The sequence below is a fragment of the Urocampus carinirostris genome, chromosome 14 (assembly GCF_059441175.1).
Source record: "Urocampus carinirostris isolate Australia breed hairy pipefish chromosome 14, RoL_Ucar_1.0, whole genome shotgun sequence".
Taxonomy (NCBI): domain Eukaryota; kingdom Metazoa; phylum Chordata; class Actinopteri; order Syngnathiformes; family Syngnathidae; genus Urocampus; species Urocampus carinirostris.
The window spans coordinates 1,938,275-1,962,500 of record NC_142362.1 but is presented as its reverse complement, the minus strand read 5'-3'; the positions used below and the strand labels follow the sequence as shown (position 1 = coordinate 1,962,500).

The window sequence follows — 24,226 nt, the reverse complement described above, 5'->3', positions numbered from 1 at the left end:
AGAAATCTCGTGCCTGCGTGATGAGGGGGCCCTATCGTGGATAAAGAGCCACAGCTAAGGCTAAGTGGCTAGCGGCGTTAAAGCCTTCGGTACCGTCCGTAATCATGGTACCAGATAAGACCGACAAACTGGCTGTGCTGGTGAAAAACATCAAAGCTTACAGGGAGTGCAGTTTACTGTCTTTTACGGAAATCTATCTATCTATGTATCTATCCATCTATCTAGAGATCTAGACATCTATCTATCTATCTATCTATCTATCTATCTATCTATCTATCTATCTATCTATCTAGACATCTAGACATCTAGACATCTATCTATCCATCTATCTAGACATATATCTAGACATCTGTCTAGACATCTATCTATCTAGACATCTAGACATCTATCTGTCCATCTACTTATCTATCTAGACTTCTATCTAGACATCCATCTATCTAGACATCTATCTATCTAGACATCTATCTAGACATCTATCTATTTGTCCATCTAGACATCTATCTATCTATCTATTTATCTATCTATCTATGTATCTATCCATCTATCTAGAGATCTAGACATCTATCTATCTATTTATCTAGACATCTATCTATCCATCTATCTAGACATATAGACATCTATCTGTCCATCTACCTATCTATCTAGACTTCTATCTAGACATCCATCTATCTAGACATCTATCTATCTAGACATCTATCTATTTATATATCTAGACATCTATCTATCTAGACATCTATCTATCTAGACATCTATCTAGTCATCTAGACATCTATCTATCTGTATCTAGACATCTATCTAGCCATCTATCTAGCCATCTATCTATGTATCTATCCATCTATCTATCTAGAGATCTATCTAGACATCTATCTAGCCATCTATCTAGCCATCTATCTATGTATCTATCTAGCCATCTATCTATGTATCTATCCATCTATCTATCTAGAGATCTATCTAGACATCTATCTATGTATCTATCTAGACATCTATCTATCTAGACATCTATCTATCTAGACATATATCTAGACATCCATCTATCTATCTATCTAGACATCTATCTATCTATTGATCTATCTATCTATCTATCTATCTATCTATCTATCTATCTATCTATCTATCTATCTATCTAGACATCTATCTATCTGTCTATCTATCCATCTAGACCCTTGACATCTAGTATTCTAGACATCTATCTATCTAGAAATCTAGAATCTATCCATCTAGATCCAACTACAGATCTATCTATCTATCTATTCATCTATCTGTCTAGACGTCTATCTATCTATCCATCCAAAATCGTAAATGAAGTGCTTGAAAATGCTTGAAGTTGTTGCCATCGGCATGTTTATTGGCAGTCCGAAGGAAAGGTGCGTAAGAATGTCATGTTGTGTAGCACCGAAGACGGCTCTATTTAGAAAACAGCTTATTTTATATATATATATTAACAATATTAAAAGAATATGATGCACCAAATGATTTAGTAATTTGCAGGGGGTCCCTGAAAATTTTTCACAAATCTACAAAAGAGGTTGTAAAATACAAAATAATTTAAAACCGGCACGGTTAGCGCGTCCGCAGCACAGTTCTGAAGTCATGGGTTCAAGTCCAGGTAACAACCTTCCTGTGCGGAGTTTGCACGTTCTTCCCGTGCTTGCATGGGTTTCCTCCGGGCACTCCGGTTTCCTCCCACATTCCAAAAACATGCATGTCGGGTCCAAATTGTCCCTAGTTTTGAATAAGCGAGTGAGTTGTCTGTCTCTGTGTCCTACTACTGGCTGGCAACCGGTTAAGAGTGTCTCCTGCCCACTGCCCGAAGATAGCTGGGATGAGCTCCAACACCCCCGTGGCCCTACTGAGGATAATGGATAGATGAAAACAATTTTAGTTTTTATTTAGGCTTGGAGATTTTTTTTAGACATTGTGAAAGAGTTGTAAATGTTTGACTTCTCTTTCCAGAAGTACATCACTGATTGTGCACACTTGGGCGTGATCATCGCTTGTAAAAATGGATCCTGGGTTTCATTTATGCGATTATTTTTGGCTCTGATTTGAATACACCGTGTAAAATTGCATATAGATAGGAAAAATGATCCAATGTCACTTTTAAAAATTGAAAATTTTATAAAACATTTATAAATCATTTTCTGCAAATATGTGTCTGTGCTGTAAAAACAGGGGGGTATTATAAATGATATTGTAATGAAACATACTGTTCAGTGTCATTTTACAACTTTTTTGGTTCGTGGTGTGCCACCAAATTTTTCCAATGTAAAAAAAACGTGCCCTGGCTCAAAAAAGGTTGAAAAACACTGTCCTATAGGATAATGAGAGCTGTGGGCTGTGGAAAAAAAGCGAAGAAGACCTCCCATAGCGCTTTACAATGTAGTTCACACTTACCCATTCACACACACACTCTCACACACCGATAGGGAGTCAGCCTCCAAACGTTTTGAGGATAATCAAGACGCTAAATGGTAAATGGTCTGCATTTCTATAGCGCTTTTCAAGTCAATGAAGACCTCCCAAAGCGCTTTACAATGTGCTTCACACTTACCCCTTCACACACACATTCACACACCGATAGGGAGTCAGCCTCCAAACGTTTTGAGGATAATCAAGATGCGAAATGGTAATCTGCATTTATATAGCGCTTTTCAAGTCAATGAAGAGCTCCCAAAGCGCTTTACAATGTGCTTTACACTTACCCATTCACACACACTCTCACACACCAATAGGGAGTCAGCCTTGCAAGGCGCCTACCATTATGGGACGAAACAGATTACAACAAAGAACATCAAATGATGCAGGAATGCTTTTAGGCGGATTTTTATTAGTAGTAGATATTCCACATGGTTGGAATTCACTGGACTTTTGTGGATGTAGATCACAGGTGTCAAACAGGCAGCCCGCGGGCTGGATCAAGCCTGCTAAGGGATTGAAACCGGCCCGCGAGACACTCAGAGAAGCACAAGAGAAAAAGGAGCTGCAGGGTGAAATATGTCCGCTTGATGTTGCCAAAGCCAGGTGCCTCAAACAAAGACACTGTACTTGTATTTATTTCTCTCTCTCTCTCTCTCTCTCTCTCTCTCTCTCTTTCTCTCTCTCTCTCTCTCTCTTTTCCACCCCTTTTCTCCCACTCTCTGTCTCAGTGTCTTTCACTCTCTGTGTCTCTCTTTTTCTCTTCCTTTGTTGCTCTTTGTCTCTTTCTCTCTCTCTGTCTTTTAACCGCTTTTGCTCCAACTTCCTTTTTTCCTTTTCTCTCTTTTCTCTTTCTCTCTTCCTACCCTTCATGCTTTCTTTTCTCTTTTCTCTCCTGTCTGTCTATTTCTCTTTGGATTTCTCTTCCTCTCCCTTTCTTTTCCCCCGCTCTCACGACTTTTTATCTTTTGTTTCTCACGCTCTCTCCCTCTCTCTCTCTTTTCCTTTCTTTGTCCTGCCCTCTCTCCTTTTCCCTCCCTCTTTCTCTTATTTCTTTATCTCTCTTTTTCTTTCTCTTTGATCTACTAGTACGGCCCCCGACAGAGTGTTTGTATCGTGTGGCCCCTGAGTTAAAATGAGTTTGACACCTATTCTATTCTTTTTGAACGGGATCCAATGGTAGTGTCAAGACCAGAACGGAGACAGGACCCACTTGCGTTACGTTTCCCTCACTTTAATTGGAAGATAGGAAAGGGTGCCCCCACGATCTGGAAGCAGGTCGCTCTGAACGCAGAAGTCGGACTTCCGTTGCGGGAACGGAAAAAAACGGGTCAGTAGCCGAAAACGTGGTCGAGGGTCGGAAATGAGTCGTAAGCCAGGAGAGGAGAGTAGACGTGGTCAGGATCAAAAACGGGACGAAGCTGGGGAACAGACGGGAGCGAAAACAGGAGTGAGTCAGGGTCGAAGCTTGCCTAGCGCAAGCTGAGGTTCGCAGACGGACTGACAACCGGTGACAGAAAGGCGGGGGTTTAAAAAGTGACAGAACAGGACAGACGGGATCAATACTGGATATTGGAGCAAGATACTGGACAGGACGACACAGACGGGATCGATACTGGATACTGGATGAACGAGCAAGATACCGGACAGAACAGGATGGACGGGATCGATACCGGATACTGGAGACACGAGCAACATACCGGACAGGGCAAGACAGACAGAATCGATACCGGATACTGGATAAACAAGCAAAATACCGGACAGAGCGGGACAGACGGGTTCGATACTGGATACTGGAGCAAGATACCGGACAGGACGACACAGACGGGATCGATACTGGATACTGGATGAACGAGCAAGATACCGGACAGAACAGGATGGACGGGATCGATACCGGATACTGGAGACACGAGCAACATACCGGACAGGGCAAGACAGACAGAATCGATACCGGATACTGGATAAACAAGCAAAATACCGGACAGAGCGGGACAGACGGGTTCGATACTGGATACTGGAGCAAGATACCGGACAGGACGACACAGACGGGATCGATACTGAATACTGGATGAACGAGCAAGATACCGGACAGAACAGGATGGACGGGATCGATACCGGATACTGGAGACACGAGCAACATACCGGACAGGGCAAGACAGACAGAATCGATACCGGATACTGGATAAACAAGCAAAATACCGGACAGAGCGGGACAGACGGGTTCGATACTGGATACTGGAGCAAGATACCGGACAGGACGACACAGACGGGATCGATACTGGATACTGGATGAACAAGCAAGATACCGGACAGAACAGGATGGACGGGATCGATACCGGATACTGGAGACACGAGCAACATACCGGACAGGGCAAGACAGACAGAATCGATACCGGATACTGGATAAACAAGCAAAATACCGGACAGAGCGGGACAGACGGGTTCGATACTGGATACTGGAGCAAGATACCGGACAGGACGACGCAGACGGGATTGATACCGGATAAAAGTTTGTCACCCCTGATTTTTGTGGAGTATCGTGTCATTAATGGAACACTAGGGCAAGTTTTGGGAGTTTTATCCCGACTTTCTAGTTTTCGGGTGTCTCTTTTCCGACCGATCGTGATGTTTTTGTTACCAGTAGATTTGGAAACGGTCGTCCTATCTCGAATCTGAGAGTCTCTTGACTTTTTTGCCGACGAGCCGAGAATCCCCCCGCCAATCGGGATTCTTCCCGGTCGGTGTCGACACTCGCTCAGCAAACTATCAAAGCTTGGTCCTGTCCCTCATCTTCTTATCGTTCCCCTCCAGTCAGACAGATAAGTGTCGGAGGAACCGGGTCCAGTTCTTTCGTCTGCGGAGGTTAAAATAGCCGGCCTGGCCTGTTGTCCGTCAAATCGAGGACTCTGTTATGCCGCTCGACACTCTTATGTTCCGTTTTTCTTTCCAGAGAAGTACGTCGTCCAGATTTCTCGAGAAATGATATATTTGAGCGATTCTGTCAAGTGCTTCGTTTACCGGAGACCCGGGGATCGCCTCTATCATGAATCCTCCGTAACATAGGTGTCAAGCTCTTTTTAGTAGGAGAGAAAAAGAGAAACAAAGAGATAGGAGAGAGAACGAAGGAGAGAAAGAGAGAGAGAAAGAGCGAGAGTGATAGTAAAAAAGAGAAAGAGAGCACAATATAGAAAAAAAATCTCACGGCGCCAGACTAGTAGGTTTAGAGAAAGAGAGAAAGGAATAGGAGAAAGAGAGAGAGAGAAGGGGAGGGAGAGATAAAAATAGAAAGAGTACAAGGGAGACGGAAAAAAGAGAGAGAGAAGAGGGAAAGAGAAATAGAAAGAGAAAGCACAACAGAAATGAAAAGAGAGAGAAGAAAAAGACAGAGTAAGAGAGAGAGGGAAGGAAAGAAAGCGAAAAAGAGAGTTCTCTCTCTCTCTCTCTATTCCGTTTTTCTCTATTCTGTTTCTCTCTCTCTCTCTCTATTCCGTTTCTCTCTCCCTCTCTCTCTCACTCTCTCTCCCTCTCTCCCTCTCTCTCTCTCTCTATTCCGTTTCTCTCTATTCCGTTTCTCTCTCTCTCTCTCTCTCTCTCTTTCTCTCTATTCCGTTTCTCTCTCTCTCTCTTTCTCTCTATTTTGTTTGTCTCTCTCTTTTCCGTTTCTCTCTCTCTCTCTATTCCGTTTCTCTCTCTCTCTATTCCGTTTCTCTCTCTCTCTATTAAGTTTCTCTCTCTCTCTCTCTATTCCGTTTCTCTCTATTCTGTTTCTCTCTCTCTCTCTCTCTCTCTCTCTCTCTCTCTCATTTTTTGCGATAACATTCCAGGTGAAAGTTGGGCCGTCTAGTCGATGGCTCGGAGTGTTTTGTCCATGTGTCCAAAAGGTGGGACAAATCTGGGAGCCCATTTGCCCTATAGCTTGAGTTTAAAGCCTTTCACCTTTGACCAGCGAATGGAAGTCTCTCCTTCTTGAGTCGAGCGGACGTTATTAGAAAAAAGAGAAAGAAGTTCCCTGGAGGCGTCGGAGCGCTGAGGGAATGTGCTACTCGTGCGGGGAGACGGATGGACAGCCCGGAAAGACTTCCTCGAGAAAAGTTCAAGAAAACAATTCCCTACCTGTCATGATTACCGATGTTTGCGCTAGGCAAGCCTTTTTTGACCCTGACTCCCACCTGTCCCGTTTTTTGCTCCCGTCTGTCCCCTGCCTTCGACCCGTTTTTGATCCTGACCACGTCTACTCTCCTCTCCCGGCTTACGATTCTTTTCCGACCCGGACCACGTTTTTTGCTCTCCTGTCCCGGCTACTGACGCGTTCGGAGCGACCTGCTTCCTGCAACCGGCGGATTGTGTGCGCAATCCTTTCCTTTCCTTCAATAAAACTGAGAGAAACGTAACGCAAGTGGGTCCTGTCTTCGTTCCGGTCCTGACAGGCAGACCCTTGTACACCATTTCGGTATTTCGCATCGATAGTTTCTTTTCACTTTTCCTTTCTCTTCCTACTAACTTTATTGGGACCCTTTATGATGGGCAGGAAAAGGAAGTAAAACCAACAAAATCACAAGCAAATGAGATGTGGTGCCTCTCCAACACAATTGACTGAACTTTCCTTTCTTTCAATAAAACAGAGAGAAACGCAAGTGGGTCCTGTCTCCGTTCTGGTCTTGACACGACCATTAGATCCCGTTCAAAAAGAATAGGTGTCAAACTCATTTTAACTCGGGGGCCACACGATAGATCAAACATTCTGTCGGGGGCCGGACTAGTAGATTAAAGAGAAAGAAAAAGAGAGATAAAGAAATAAGAGAAAGAGGGAGGGAAAAGGAGAGAGGGCTGGACAAAGAAAGAAAAAGAGAGAGAGGGAGAGAGCGGGCGAGACAAAAGATAAAAAGTCGTGAGAGAGGGGGGAAAAGAAAGAGAGAGGAAGAAAGAAATCCAAAGAGAAATAGAAAGACGGAAGGAGAGCAAAGAGAAAAGAAAGCGTGATGGGTAGGAAGAGAGAAAGAGAAAAGAGAGAAAATGAAAAAAATGAAGGTAGAGCAAATGAAGTTAAAAAGACACAGGGATAGAAAGATACAAAGAGCAACAAAGGAAGAGAAAAAGAGGGACACAGAGAGTGACAGAGACAGAGAGTGGGAGAAAAGGGGTCGAAATGAGAGAGAGAGAGAGAGAGAGAGAGAGAGAGACGAGAGATAAAAAGTCGTGAGAGAGGGGGAAAGAAAGGGAGCGGAAGAAAGAAATCCAAAGAGAAATAGAAAGACAGAATGAGAGAAAAGAGAAAAGAAAGCGCAAAGGGTATGAAGTGAGAAAGTGAAAAGAGAGAAAATGAAAATAAGAAGTTAGAGCAAAAGAAGTTAAAAGACACAGATAGAGAAAGACAAAGAGCAACAAAGGAAGAGAAAAAGAGGGACACAGAGAGTGAAAGAGACAGACAGAGAGTGGGAGAAAAAGGGTGGAGGAGAGAGAGAGAGAGAGAGAGAGAGAGAGAGAGAGAGAGAGAGAGAGAGAGAGAGAGAGAGAGAGAGAGAGAGAGAGAGAGAGAGAGAGAGAGAGAGAGAAGCAAAAGATAAAAAGTCGTGAGAGAGGGGAAAAGAAAGGGAGCGGAAGAAGGAAATCCAAAGAGAAATAGAAAGACAGAAGAAGAGAAAAGAAAGCACGAAGGGTAGGAAGAGAGAAAGAGAAAAGAGAGAAAAGGAAAAAAAGAGGTTAGAGCAAAAGAGGTTAAAAGACAAAGAGTAACAAAGGAAGAGAAAAAGAGAGACACAGAGAGTGAAAGAGACAGAGAGGGGGTGGAAAGGGCTGGAAAAGAGAGAGAGAGAGGGAAAGAAATACAAGTACAGTGTCATTGTGAGAGGCACCTGGCTTTGGCAACATCAAGTTGACACATTTCTACCTGCAGCTTGTTTTTCTCTTGCGCTTCTCTGAGTATTGTCTCGCGGACCGGATTCAATCCCTTAGCGGGCCTGATCTGGCCCGCGGGTCGCCTGGTTGACACCTGTGATCTAACTAATGTGTCGATCATCAATCTGATCGGTCACAACTGGCTAAAGATTTTTGAAGCTAAAGAAGGCGTTTGATCCAAACAGGCCCCGTTAGGCTAACGCGGGATGTGGACGTGAAAAGAAGCCTGCAATTGGTTTTGAAGAGATTTCCGGTTTCCAACATGGCGGCGCGTGTTTACGTTGCGGCTGATTGTTACCCGGTTATCCTACTACTTACAACTGTCCTCCTGCTTTCCTTTTTGGATACATGCGTGGCCAATAAGACCTACAGTCGGGAGGAGCTCATCCGACTAGGTGGGTGTCTAAATTTCGACTTTTCGGGCACTTTTTATACCACCCACGACATCCCAAATGAGCTCCAAAGGGACTCGGGTTCGCCCTGCTTTCCCGCTCCACCGAAGAAAAAGAAGAAAAATCGGAGACGAAGACGGCGAAAAGATAGAAAACAGAAGCGAGGATGTCGTGCAGGGAAGCGTGTGAAGTTGATGGAGCAACGACATGAAGATCTGTCTAATCCAACCATCATTTCTTCGTCGATTCTACGAGTAAACCGACAACCGAAGCCCAACGCACACAACCGGCATCTCGTGACGATCTCTACAAAGGCTACAGCTAAGTCAAATGATTCAAAGCTAAAATTTGGTCTTTTGAATGTTAGATCGCTCGCTCCTAAAGCTTTACTTGTAGATAATATTATTCGTGATTATAAACTTAACTGTATTGGTCTCTGTGAAACGTGGTTACGCCCGGATGAGTATTTAGCTCTAAATTATGCGTCTCCCCCAGATTACGAGAGCAGCCATATAGCACGCACGTTGAAAAAGGGTGGCGGTGTCGCGCTAATCTCTGAAAAATCGCTTAAATTTAATCCACGTACCTCTAATAATTACAAAACGTTTGAGGCTCTTGTGATGCGGTCCCCCCTATTGTCAATTGACGTAATAACTATCTATCGCGCACCAGGACCATACACAACTTTCTTAGACGAATTCGCCGAACTTCTGTCTGAACTAGTAACCTACGCAGACAAAATTATTATTATGGGGGACTTTAACATTCATATGAACTCTCCACTCAGTTCACTCACTGTTGCGTTTCAGTCTATAATTGATGCTTTTGGTTTTAATCAACTGGTTGATTTGCCAACCCATAAAGATGGAAACACGCTCGACTTGGTTCTGACTCGAGGAGTTTCAACCTCAAACATGGCGGTGCTATCGTGTACTACAGTTATCTCGGATCATTATTTAGTTACATTTGAGGTGCTAGCTAAATGTAGTACCAAAAAAACTGAAGGATTCACCGGACGCAATATAAGCACAGGCACAGTTTCTGAGCTCTCCGATATTCTTCCAGGAGCAGTTGCGTCCTTTCCTTCCTACATAGGCTCCATAGAACCACTCCTAAATGAATTTAACGCTACCCTGGCCAATGCCCTGGATTTAGTTGCGCCCATCCGGCATAAATTACGACCTAAAAGACGCACACCTTGGTTTAATGATGAAACTAGATCCCTTAAACGAGAATGCAGGAAATCTGAAAGAAAATGGCGCGCTACCAAGCTTGAAGTTTTCCATCAAATCTGGTGTGATAGTTTGTTGAAGTATAAAGCGGCCCTGGCCTCTGCAAAATCAGCCTACCTTTCGAAAGTGATTGCGTCACAAAAGAACAATCCCAAGGCCCTTTTTGACACTGTAGCATCACTTACAAGGCAACAGACTATCCCAGATAGCTCCACCCATTCTGCTCACGACATAATGGTCTTCTTTACTAAGAAGATCCAGAGCATACAGGAAGAAATTGCTAAAGACAATATTAATTCAACACATACTAAAGCACTCAAATCCCTAGATGCACGACATGGTGGCTGTCCAGGGACTTGGTCCCGTTTTAGTGAACTGTCACTCGAAAATCTTAAACAAATGGTGAATACTGCCAAACCGACGACTTGCCAGTTCGACCCACTTCCAGGTTCACTTATTAAAGGTCTCTTTGGCGTTCTTGCACCTTCAGTTCTAAATATTTTAAACATATCACTCGCCTCTGGTGTAGTTCCAGCTGCTTTTAAGTCCGCTGTTATTAAACCCACACTGAAACGACCCAACCTAGATCCAGAAAACTTATGTAATTATAGACCTGTGTCAAACCTACCGTTTCTTTCTAAAATACTTGAAAAAGTAGTGGCACAGCAGCTGAATGATTTCATGTCCGATAACAATCTCTTTGAATCGATGCAATCAGGATTCAGGGCTAACCACTCTACTGAGACAGCTCTGATAAAGGTAACCAATGATCTCCTACGGGCAATGGACTCGGGCGCATCATCACTTTTGCTGCTGCTGGACATTAGTGCTGCATTTGACACAGTGGACCATATTATCTTGCTAGAACGGTTGGAAAAATGGATTGGTCTCTCAGGAAACGTCCTATTATGGTTCAGATCTTACCTCTCAGATAGGACACACTGCGTTAAATATGGCGAATTGACATCTGAGCCATTTAGTGTAACTTGTGGTGTTCCGCAGGGTTCAGTGCTTGGCCCCCTTCTCTTCAGCATTTATATGCTTCCACTAGGTGATATTATTCGCAAGTATAACATCAGTTTCCATTGTTACGCAGATGACACTCAACTCTATTTCCCGATGGAGGAATCTACCACACTAAACTGTGGAACTTTGGAGGCCTGCCTCACTGAGATAAAAGAGTGGATGTCACTCAATTTCCTGCGTCTTAACCCTGAAAAGACTGAAATGTTAGTAATTGGTCCTTCTAAGTCCCGTGACTTATTCTCTAAAACCGCAGTGAACTTGGACAATTGCCACATCACACAGAGTGACTCACTTAAAAATTTAGGTGTCATTTTCGACCCTGATCTGTCCTTTCAAACACACGTGAAGAAAATTACTAGAACCGCTTTCTTCCATCTCCGTAACATTGCTAAAATTCGTCCTATACTTTCTCAGTCGGATGCGGAAATCATAATTCATGCGTTTGTTACCTCCCGTCTCGACTACTGTAATGCACTACTTTCCGGTCTTCCGATGACCAGACTCAAGAGTCTTCAGCTGGTACAAAATGCTGCAGCGAGGCTTTTAACAAGGACAAAAAAGTATGATCACATCACCCCAATTTTGGCTAACCTGCATTGGCTCCCTGTTAGCCTAAGATGCGATTTTAAGGTTCTCCTACTACTATACAAAATCATACATGGACTTTCCCCCTCGTATCTTTCAGATCTGATCTGCCCTTATGTCCCGGCCCGAAGCCTTCGTTCCGAGAGCGCCGGTCTCCTGGTGATCCCAAGAGCCAAGAAGTGTTCCGCTGGTTCGAGAGCGTTCTCCATCCGGGCACCGGTGTTGTGGAATGCTCTTCCCCCTGATATCCGATCTGCAACCTCGGTGGAAATGTTTAAATCTAGGCTTAAAACTCACTTCTACTCTATAGCATACGAGTAACCTAATCTTCTTATATGTAATAACTTGTGAAGCCCTTAGAGACTAATTGTGATTAAGGGCTATACAAATAAAAATGACTTGACTTGACTTGACTTGACTTGAGAGTGGTGTCCATCAAAGGGTCGGAGGCCATATTGGAAATCATTTTATGAGTTTGTTGACTTGTAAAGGGAATTATGGGGCCAAACAGTAGATTGCGAGAATTGTCAACAACAATGCAGAGATGCTTGTAGGCATATTTATATACTTATAGTTTCTACACCAGATCTGACTCACTCCAGCTATTGGCTCTTTTCAGCCGCTCCGGGTGTATCCAGCTCCTTCTGTCTTTTCTTGCTGCTCAAGGTATTCACACCAACTGTCGCTAGTGTCACGGTTGCCCACTTGGGCCCGCCCGTTTGGCGCCAGCTGCGGCTCGTTGCCTGATTGGCTTCCCTCCTATATAAGCTCAGTGCTCTCATTAACTCCTTGTCAGTCCGTCAACGAACCTCTGCACTTACAAGTGTGTATTTTGACTCTGTCCGGTATCCTGCTTATGTATCCAGTATCCGGTATCGATCCCGTCCGTCCCGTCCTGTCCAGTATCTTGCTCCAGTATCCGGTATCGATCCCGGCTGTCTCGTCCTGTCCGGTATCTTGCTCCAGTATCCAGTATCGACCCCCCCTGTCTCATCCTGTCCAATGTCTTCCTCCAATATCCAGTATCAATCCCGTCTGTCTCGTCCTGTCCAGTATCTTGCTCCAGTATCTGGTATCAATCCCGTCTGCGTCGTCCTGTCCGGTATCTTGCTCCAGTATCGTACCAGTCTGTCCCGCTCTGTCCGGTATTTTGCTTGTTTATCCAGTATCCGGTATCGATTCCGTCCGTCCTGCCCTGTCCGGTATGTTGCTCGTGTCTCGAGTATCCAGTATCGGTCCCGTCCATTCTGTTCTGTCCGGTATCATTCATCCAGTATCCAGTATCCAGTATCGATCCCGTCTGTGTCGTCCTGTCCAGTATCTTGCTCCAGTATCCAGTATCGATCCCGGCTGTCTCGTCCTGTCCGGTATCTTGCTCCGGTATCCAGTATCGACCCCCCCTGTCTCATCCTGTCCAATATCTTCCTCCAATATCCAGTATCAATCCCGTCTGTCTCGTCCTGTCCGGTATCTTGCTCCAGTATCCGGTATCAATCCCGTCTGCGTCGTCCTGTCCGGTATCTTGCTCCAGTAACCAGTATCGTACCAGTCTGTCCCGCTATGTCTGGTATTTTGCTTTTTTATCCAGTATCCGGTATCGATTCCGTCTGTCCTGCCCTGTCCGGTATGTTGCTCGTGTCTCGAGTATCCAGTATCGATCCCGTCCATCCTGTTCTGTCCGGTATCTTGCTCGATCATCCAGTATCCAGTATCGATCCCGTCTGTGTCGTCCTGTCCAGTATCTTGCTCCAGTATCCAGTATTGATCCCGTCTGTCCTGTTCTGTCCGGTATCTTGCTCGTTTATCCAGTATCCGGTATCGATTCCGTCTGTCCTACCCTGTCCGGTTTCTTGCTCGTGGATCCAGTATTTGTTATCGATTCCGTCTGTACGGCCCTGTCCGGTGTCTTGCTTCAGTATCCAGTATCTGGTATCGATCCCATCTGTCTCGTCCTGTCTGGTATCCTGTTCCAGTATCTAGTATCCGGTATTGATCCCGTCCGTCCTGTCCGATATCTTGCTCCAGTATCCAGTATCTGGTATCGATCCTGTCTGTCCCGTCCTGTCCTGTATCTTACACTGTTGTATCCAGTATCCAGTATCTGGAATCAATCCCGTCCATCCCGTCCTGTCCGGTATCTTGCTCCAGTATCCAGTATCCGTATCGATCCCGTCTGTCCCGTCGTGTTTGGTATCTTGCTCCAGTATCCAGTATCTTGTATCGATCCAGCTTGTCCTGCCCTGTCCGGTATCATACTGTTGTATCCAGTATCCAGTATCAATCCCGTCTGTCCCGTCCTCTATCTTGCGCCAGTATCCAGAGTCCGGTATGGATCCCGTCTTTTCCGTCCTGTCCGGTATCTTGCGCCAGTAACCAGAGTCCAGTATCGATCCCGTCTGTTCCGTCCTGTCCTGTATATGCTAGTGTAACCTGTATCTGGTATTTATCCCGTCTATCTTGTCTGGTTTTGATCGCATCAGCCTCTGGCTTCCTGTTTTCCCGTGCCTGACTTTTCTGTCTCACTTCTTCCGCCTAGCAATCGCATGACTGCCCCATTCCCGTAGAATAAAGCTTGTGTGAAAATGTTACGCGTCTGGGTCCACCGTCTGTTCGGGTTCTGACACTTCTTGCAGTAAATAATAACACACTGTCACTTTAACGCCAACAACAAAAACACTCTTGCTCCCCTTCCACGGAACATCAAAAGCATAGTTGGTCAACTGACTCCATTTGTGTGTTTGTGCGCTCAAAAATGTCACCAACCCAAGTGACTTTTCTGTCAAGAATCTGGAAGGGGGCGTGCAGCCACCCGCAACTCCCCCTTGCCAGTTCCATATCTCACGATTCTGAGAATGGAATTCATTAAAGACGCTAAAGTGTTGTGGCGTCAGTCGAGCGCTACCCAACTTTTGATATCAATACCAGCTGTCTGACGAGCTTTCGCGTATACGTTTTGTTAAGTATTGTTTGAGTTAGACTTTCAACTCTCGCATTATCTCCGTATACTGTACGCCATCTCAATGATGTCACTCAAATAGTGAAGTGTGTTATATTTCATACAATAATTTTTTCTAGTAAACAAACAAAATCCATTTCTGCTTGAATAAAAACAACGACAGGTTAAATGTCTCGCGAGCCGTATTCGCCTCTTTTCTGTTATTGGACCCAAACGCAGGGCAAGGCAAGGGGCTCAAAAACAAATGATATTTAACAACAAAATCATCAAGAAAGGAACAAGCGGTCAAAAATAACAATAAAACTGTCAGGACCAGAACAAAAAACAAACCTCACAAATCAGGATGTGTCATAGTTGCCATGGCACCCAATTGTCCCCCCCGCCGACAGAGGGACCGAACAAATGAACGACTGACAGAAAGACGGACAGACCCACCGACAGACTGTCCGACAGACTGACCAACAGGCCAACCAACAGACTCATCAACAGACCAGAACGAATGACCGAAGCGCATAGAACAGAACGAACAAACGAATGACAGACCGAAGGACCAACCCGACAAACGACCGACCGAACAAATGACAGGTTGACCGTCACACCGACGGAACGAACAACAAATGGACCGAACAAATGAACGACTGACGGACAGACTGACCTCCTGACTGACTGTCCGACAGACTGACCTACAGGCCAACCAACAGACTCATTAACAGACCAGAACGAATGACCAAAGTGCATAGAACATAACGAACAAAAGAATGACAGACCGAAGGACCAACCCGACAAACGACCGACCGAACGAATGACAGATGGACTGAAAAAGTGAACGACTGACAGACAGACAGACTGACCCATTGACTGACTGTCCGACAGACTGACCAACAGGCCAACCAACAGACTCATCAACAGACCAGTACGAATGACCGAAATGCATAGAACAGAACAAACAAGTGGATGACAGACCGAAGGACCAACCCAACAGACGACCGAATGAACAAATGACAGGTTGACTGTCACACCGACGGAACGAATGACAGATGGAACGAACAAGTGAACGACCGACAGACTGACCCACCGACAGACTGACCAACAGGCTAACCAACAGACTCCTCAACAGACCAGAACGAATGACCGAAGTGCATAGAACAGAACGAAAAAAGGAATGACAGACCGAATGACCAACCCAACAAACGACCGACTTAACAAATGACAGGTTGACCGTCACACCGACCGAACGAAAGCCAGATGGACCAAACAAATGAACGACCGACAGACAGACAGACTGACCTATTGACAGACTGTCCGACAGACTGACCAACAGGCCAACCAACAGACTCATCGACAGACCAGTACGAATGACCGAAATGCATAGAACAGAACAAACAAGTGGATGACAGACCGAAGGACCAACCCAACAGACGACCGAATGAACAAATGACAGGTTGACTGTCACACCGACGGAACGAATGACAGATGGAGCGAACAAGTGAACGACCGACAGACTGACCCACCGACAGACTGACCAACAGGCCAACCAACAGACTCCTCAACAGACCAGAACGAATGACCGAAGTGCACAGAACAGAACGAACAAACGAATGAGAGACCGAAGGACCAACCCAACAAACGACCGACCGAACAAATGACAGATGGAACGAACCAATGAACGACCGACAGACTGACCCACCGACAGACTGACCAACAGGCCAACCAATAGACTCCTCAACAGACCAGAACGAATGACCGAAGTGGATAGAACAGAACGATCAAAGGAATGACAGACTGAAGGACCAACCCAACAAACGACCGACCGAACAGACAGACTGACCCACCGACAGACTGACCAACAGACTCCTCAACAGACCAGAACGAATGACCGAAGTGGATAGAACAGAACGAACAAAGGAATGACAGACCGAAGGACCAACCCAACAAACGACCGACCGAACAAATGACAGGTTGACCGTCACACCGACCGAACAAACGACAGATGGACTGAACAAATGAAGAACCGACAGACAGACAGACTGACCCACCGACAGACTGTCCGACAGACTGAACAGGAGGCCAACCAACAGATCAGAACGAATGACCAAAAGGCATAGAACAGAACGAACAAAAGAATGACAGACCGAAAGACCAACTCGACAAACGACCGACCGAACAAACGACAAATTGACCAAACAAATTAACGACTGACAGAGAGACCGACTGACCCACTGACAGACCGTCCGACAGACTGACCAACAGGCCAACCAACAGACGACCGACCGAACAAATGACACACATTTTAAGGGGAAACCCGATTTTGTCCATACACAAGCCGCACCTGTACATAAACCGCATGCACCCGCATCAAAAAAACACGAAATTAATCCGAGCCAAATTTCAAGTCCCGCGATTGAAACTAAATGTCCTTCATTGAAGCACACAGTCCAAAAATCACAGCCGTCAAGATGAATGCAAAATGATATAGGTACTTAAAATTTGTTGCAGACCTGCAGATTCTGGGTGCCCGTTGATAGTAATACGAGGAAAAAAGTGTATATTTCCAAAGGTAAGGGTGGGAAAAATATATAAATATGTATCCATTATTGTCCGCCGTGTCCACAAAAACTCACCTTTACCGGTCCCCACTTTCCCATCAACCCGCGCTTGCTCCGCCCCTCTTTTTTACATACTCAAGCGCCGCTGGCGGCCGTTAAAAAAATGACATCAATTGGCCGCATCGCTGAATAAGCCGCAGGGTTGAAAATTTGGGAAAAAAGTAGCGGCTTATAGTCCGGAATTTACAATAGTTTACTCAATGTTAGTAGCACTTCTTGTGATGATTGCAGTTCCGGACCTTTTAAAATAGACCAGACGGCGTCCATATTCCCCACACGGTTCAAGAACCGAATTCAATTCCCTTCGGCTAGGTCACAGGTGTCAAAGAGGCGGCCCGCGGGCCAGATCAGGCCCGCTAAAGGATTGAATCCGGCCCGCGTGACAACACTCAGAGAAGCGCAAGAGAAAAACAAGCTGCAGGTTGAAATATGTCAACTTGATGTTGCCAAAGCAAGGTGCCTCTCACAAAGACACTGCACTTGTATTTATTTCTCTCTCTCTCTCTCTCTCTCTCTCTCTCTCTCTCTCTCTCTCCCTCTTTTCTCTCTGCCTCTGTCTCTTTCACTCCCTGTGTCTCTCTTTTTCTCTTCCTTTGTTGCTCTTTGTCTCTTTCTCTCTGTGTGTCTTTTAACCTCTTTTGCTCTAACTTCCTTTTTTCCTTTTCTCTCTTTTCTCTTTCTCTCTTCATACCCTTCGCGCTTGCTATATAAATGCAGATCATTTCATTTTCATTTTTTCTTTTCTCTTTTCTCTCCTTCTGTCTTTCTATTTCTCTTTGGATTTCTTTCTTCCACTCCCTGTCTTTTCCCCCTCTCTCATGACTTTTTATCTTTTGTTTCTCACGCTCTCTCCCTCTCTTTCTTTTTCTTTCTTTGTCCCGCCCTCTCTCCTTTTACCTCCCTCTTTCTCTTATTTCTTTATCTCTCTTTTTCTTTCTCTTTTATCTACTACTCCGGCCCCCGACAGAATGCTTGATCTATCGTGTGGCCCCCGAGTTCAAATGAGTTTGACACCCCTGGGCTAGGTCTTGGATTGGAATTTCAGGCGCAGTTTCCAGGATTGTTAAGCCAGTTTTTGTAACTTCCGGTCGAAAAACCAGTTTGAACGTTTCATATCCCGGCAAGCTCCTGAAAACCTAACTCCGAATCCTTGGCCTTCCCTAGTGGAAGTTCTTGAAAATTGGACTCTCCTGCTCTCCTATTTTCCTTGGAGACACGAATTCCAAAGAAATTCTCTACCGCGACTCTGCGGGTGTCTGGGCCTGTCCACGTCTGCTTCTAATTCCGCAGGGCCCTTGAGCAGGAATTAGCGCGTATTCCTTCAATCCCAGCACTTTCGGGCAACGCCACCGGGAGGTCCGGGACGTCAAAACATGAATTACCGACGCTGACATAATACAAATGTGTTAACTGTTTTTTGATGTTGTTGCTTTGGGTTTTTTCCCGTTGGACCAGGATTCACTGACACCAAGTGGGTGGCTGTCGAATTTTATTCAACCGGCATTTACAAAATGGATGGATAGATAGATAGATCTTTAGTTAGATATAGATATAGATGGATAGATAGATGTCTAGATGTCTAGATGTCTAGATGTCTAGATAGATAGATAGATAGATAGATAGATAGATAGATAGATAGATAGATAGATAGATAGATAGATAGATAGATAGATAGATAGATAGATCTAGATAAATAGATATACCTTTAGTTAGATCTAGATAGATAGATAGATGTCTGGATAGATGTCTGGATAGATGTCTGGATAGATAGATAGATAGATATGTAGTTACATCTTTAGTTAGATCTTTAGTTGGATCTAGATAGATAGACCTTTAGTTAGATCTAGATAGATAGATAGATAGATAGATAGATAGATAGATAGATAGATAGATAGATAGATAGATAGATAGATAGATAGATAGATAGATATAGATAGATCTAGATAAATAGATATACCTTTAGTTAGATCTAGATAGATAGATAGATGTCTGGATAGATGTCTGGATAGATGTCTAGATAGATAGATAGATAGGTAGTTACATCTTTAGTTAGATCTTTAGTTGGATCTAGATAGATAGACCTTTAGTTAGATCTAGATAGATAGATAGATAGATAGATAGATAGATAGATAGATAGATAGATAGATAGATAGATAGATAGATAGATAGATAGATAGATAGATAGATAGATAGATAGATAGATAGATAGATAGATAGATGTCTAGATAGATAGATAGATGTCTAGATAGATGTCTAGATAGATAGATAGATGTCTAGATAGATGTCTAGATAGATAGATAGATAGATAGATAGATGTCTAGATAGATAGATAGATAGATAGATAGATAGATAGATAGATAGATAGATAGATAGATAGATAGATAGATAGATAGATAGATAGATAGATAGATAGATAGATAGATAGATAGATAGATAGATAGATAGATAGATAGATAGATAGATAGATAGATAGATAGATAGATAGATAGATAGATAGATAGATAGATAGATAGATAGATAGATAGATAGATAGATAGATGGATGTCTGGATAGACAGATAGATAGATTCATAGATGTCTAGATAGATGTCTAGATAGATGTCTAGATAGATGTCTAGATGTCTAGATGTCTAGATGTCTAGATAGATAGATAGATAGATAGATAGATAGATAGATAGATAGATAGATAGATAGATAGATAGATAGATAGATAGATAAATAGATATTTATATATTATTTATTCAACTCAGGGGCCACACGATAGAACAAACATTCTGTCAGGGGCCGGACTAGTATATTAAAGAGAAAGAAAAAGAGGGATAAAGAAATAAAAGAAAGAGGGAGGGAAAAGGAGAGAGAGAGAGCGTGAGAAACAAAAGATAAAAAGTCACGAGAGAGGGGTAAAAGAAAGGGAGAGGAAGAAAGAATTCTAAAGGAAAATAGAGAGACAGAAGGAGAGAAAAGAGAAAAGAAAGCACGAAGGGTATGAAGAGAGAAAGAGAAAAGGAGAGAAAAGGAAAAAAACAAAGTTAGAGCAAAAGAGGTTAAAGGACACAGGGAGAGAAAGAGACAAAGAGCAACAAAGGAAGAGAAAAAGAGAGACAGAGAGAGTGAAAGAGACAGAGACAGAGAGCAGGAAAAAAAGGGTGGAAAAGAAAGAGAGAGAGAGAGAGAGCGTGAGAGAGAGAGAGAGAAAAACAAAAGATTAAAAAGTTGCTAGAGAGGGGGAAAAGAAAGGGAGAGGAAGAAAGAAATCCAAAGAGAAATAGAAAGACAGAAGGAGAGAAAAGAAAGCGCGAAGGGTAGGAAGAGGGTAGGAAGAGATGCTGTACTTGTATTTCTTTCTTTCACTCTCTCTCTCTCTCTTTCTCCTTCTTTGTTCCTCTTTGTCCGTCTTTTTACATTCTTTTACTCTCTTTTCTTTTTTTCCTTTTTTCTCTTTCTCTCTCTTGCTGGTCACTTCTCTCTCACAAATGCTGTACTTGTATTTCTTTCTTTCTCTCTTTTTCTCTTTCTTTGTTCCTCTTTGTCTCTTTACCTTCTTTTGCACTCTCTTCACTTTTTCCTCTTTTCTCTTTTCTCTCTTTTTTTCCCTCTCTTGCTTTCCCCCTTCTCTCTTTCTCCCCTTCTCTTTTCTCTCTTTCTACTACAATTGGGATTTCGTCCTTTCTTTCTTTCCCCCCTCTCTCGCTATTTCTCTTTTTCTCTCTTTTGTTTCAGGGAGAGATGACAAATGCGGATGTGTCATGAATGCCCACCGCGCGCTTTCGAATCAAGCCAAAATCAAATGAAATCAACATGGCAGAAGCGCTCATCTTCCCCCGCAGATGTTTCGGGGACGTGATATACGACCAGGATACTGTTCATCCCGAGATGATGTCAATGTGCGTGACAGCGAAATATGTTTCTTTTCATTGATCAATGCATTTCATTTTTTTTTCTTTTCTTATTTCAAACATGTTTTACTGCATAGAAACTGTCAAGAATCAAAACAGGATCAGGACCCAAACGCGTGACGTTTCTCACACAAGGCTTTGATTTGACGGGAAATGGGGAGTCATGCATGTTAGGCAGCAGTCTGGCGTGGAAAGACAGGAAGCCAGAGACAGATGAGATCGATACCAATTGCCTGAGTTGATATCGGACGGATGGGGTCGATACCGGACAGGACGGGACAGACAGGATTGATAATGAAACAGGATATCGAAATAAAACAGGACAAACTAGACGGCAACGAGACTGGAAACAGATATTAAACATCAGGACAGACATGATTGATATCAAAACAGGATTTCAAAATTAAACAGGACAAACTAGACAGGAATGAGACTGGAAACTGATATTAAACAACGGGACGGACAGGATTGATATCAAAACAGGATATCGAAATTAAACAGGACAAACTAGACGGGAATGAGACTGGAAACTGATATTAAACAACGGGACAGACATGATTGATCTCAAAACAGGATATCGAAATTAAACAGGACAAACTAGACGGGAATGAGACTGGAAACTGATATTAAACAACGGGACAGACAGGATTGATATCAAAACAGGATATCGAAATTAAACAGGACAAACTAGACGGGAACAAGACTGGAAACCGATGTTAAGCAACGGGACAGATAGGGTTGATATCTAAACGGGATATCGAAATTAAACAGGACAAACTAGACGGGAACAAGACTGGAAACCAATATTAAACAACAGGACTGACATGATTGATACCAAAACAACATATAGAAATTAAACAGGACAATTTAGACAAGAACAAGACTGGAAACCGATGTTAAACAACGGGACAGACAGGGTTGATATCAAAACAGGACCTCGAAATAAAACAGGACAAACTAGACGGGAACAAGACTGGAAACCTATATTAAACAACGGGACAGACAGGATTGATATCAAAACAGGATATCGAAATTACACAGGACAAATTAGACAAGAACGAGACTGGATACCAATATTAAACAATGGGACAGACAGGATTGATATCAAAACGGGATATCGAAATTGAACAGGACAAACTAGAAAGGAACGAGACTGGAAACCGATATTAAACAACAGGACAGACATGATTGATACCAAAACAACATATAGAAATTAAACAGGACAATTTAGACAAGAACGAGACTGGAAAACCGATGTTAAACAACGGGACAGACAGGAATGATATCAAAACAGGACCTCGAAATAAAACAGGACAAACTAGACGGGAACAAGACTGGAAACCTATATTAAACAACGGGACAGACAGGATTGATCTCAAAACAGGATATCGAAATTAAACAGGACAAACTAGACGGGAATGAGACTGGAAACTGATATTAAACAACGGGACAGACAGGATTGATATCAAAACAGGATATCGAAATTAAACAGGACAAACTAGACGGGAACAAGACTGGAAACCGATGTTAAGCAACGGGACAGATAGGGTTGATATCTAAACGGGATATCGAAATTAAACAGGACAAACTAGACGGGAACAAGACTGGAAACCGATGTTAAGCAACGGGACAGATAGGGTTGATATCTAAACGGGATATCGAAATTAAACAGGACAAACTAGACGGGAACAAGACTGGAAACCAATATTAAACAACAGGACTGACATGATTGATACCAAAACAACATATAGAAATTAAACAGGACAATTTAGACAAGAACAAGACTGGAAAGCGATGTTAAACAACGGGACAGACAGGATTGATATCAAAACAGGACCTCGAAATAAAACAGGACAAACTAGACGGGAACAAGACTGGAAACCTATATTAAACAACGGGACAGACAGGATTGATATCAAAACAGGATATCGAAATTACACAGGACAAATTAGACAAGAACGAGACTGGATACCAATATTAAACAATGGGACAGACAGGAATGATATCAAAACGGGATATCGAAATTGAACAGGACAAACTAGAAAGGAACGAGACTGGAAACCGATATTAAACAACAGGACAGACATGATTGATACCAAAACAACATATAGAAATTAAACAGGACAATTTAGACAAGAACGAGACTGGAAAACCGATGTTAAACAACGGGACAGACAGGAATGATATCAAAACAGGACCTCGAAATAAAACAGGACAAACTAGACGGGAACAAGACTGGAAACCTATATTAAACAACGGGACAGACAGGATTGATATCAAAACAGGATATCGAAATTACACAGGACAAATTAGACAAGAACGAGACTGGATACCAATATTAAACAACGGGACAGACAGGATTGATATCAAAACGGGATATCGAAATTGAACAGGACAAACTAGAAAGGAACGAGACTGGAAACCGATATTAAACAACAGGACAGACATGATTGATACCAAAACAACATATAGAAATTAAACAGGACAATTTAGACAAGAACGAGACTGGAAAACCGATGTTAAACAACGGGACAGACAGGAATGATATCAAAACAGGACCTCGAAATAAAACAGGACAAACTAGACGGGAACAAGACTGGAAACCTATATTAAACAACGGGACAGACAGGATTGATCTCAAAACAGGATATCGAAATTAAACAGGACAATTTAGACAAGAACAAGACTGGAAACCGATGTTAAACAACGGGACAGACAGGATTGATATCAAAACAGGACCTCGAAATAAAACAGGACAAACTAGACGGGAACAAGACTGGAAACCTATATTAAACAACGGGACAGACAGGACGGATATCAAAACAGGATATCGAAATTAAACAGGACAATTTAGACAAGAACAAGACTGGAAACCGATGTTAAACAACGGGACGAACAGGATTGATATCAAAACAGGATATCAAAATTAAACAGGACAAGCTAGACGGGAACAAAAACTGGAAACCGATATATAAACAGGACAAAATAAACAGGAACAATAAACAGGACGAACTAGACTGGAACGAAACTGGAAACTGATATTAAACAACGGGACAGACAGGATTGATATCAAAACAGGATATCGAAATTAAACAGGACCAACTAGGGGGGAACAAAAACTGGAAACTGATATTACCAACGGGACAGACAGGATTGATATCAAAACAGGATATCGAAATAAAACAGGACAAACTAGAAAGGAACGAGACTGGAAACCGATATTT

The 24,226-nt window shown here is 43.2% G+C and overlaps 1 protein-coding gene across 1 annotated transcript in view; it reads right to left on the bottom strand.

The window, feature by feature from the left end:
- The window catches only part of wnt6b (wingless-type MMTV integration site family, member 6b), a 64,328-nt gene that overhangs the window by 9,889 nt on the left and 30,213 nt on the right, over nt 1-24,226 (bottom strand). The gene's annotated exons all lie outside the window — the stretch shown is intronic.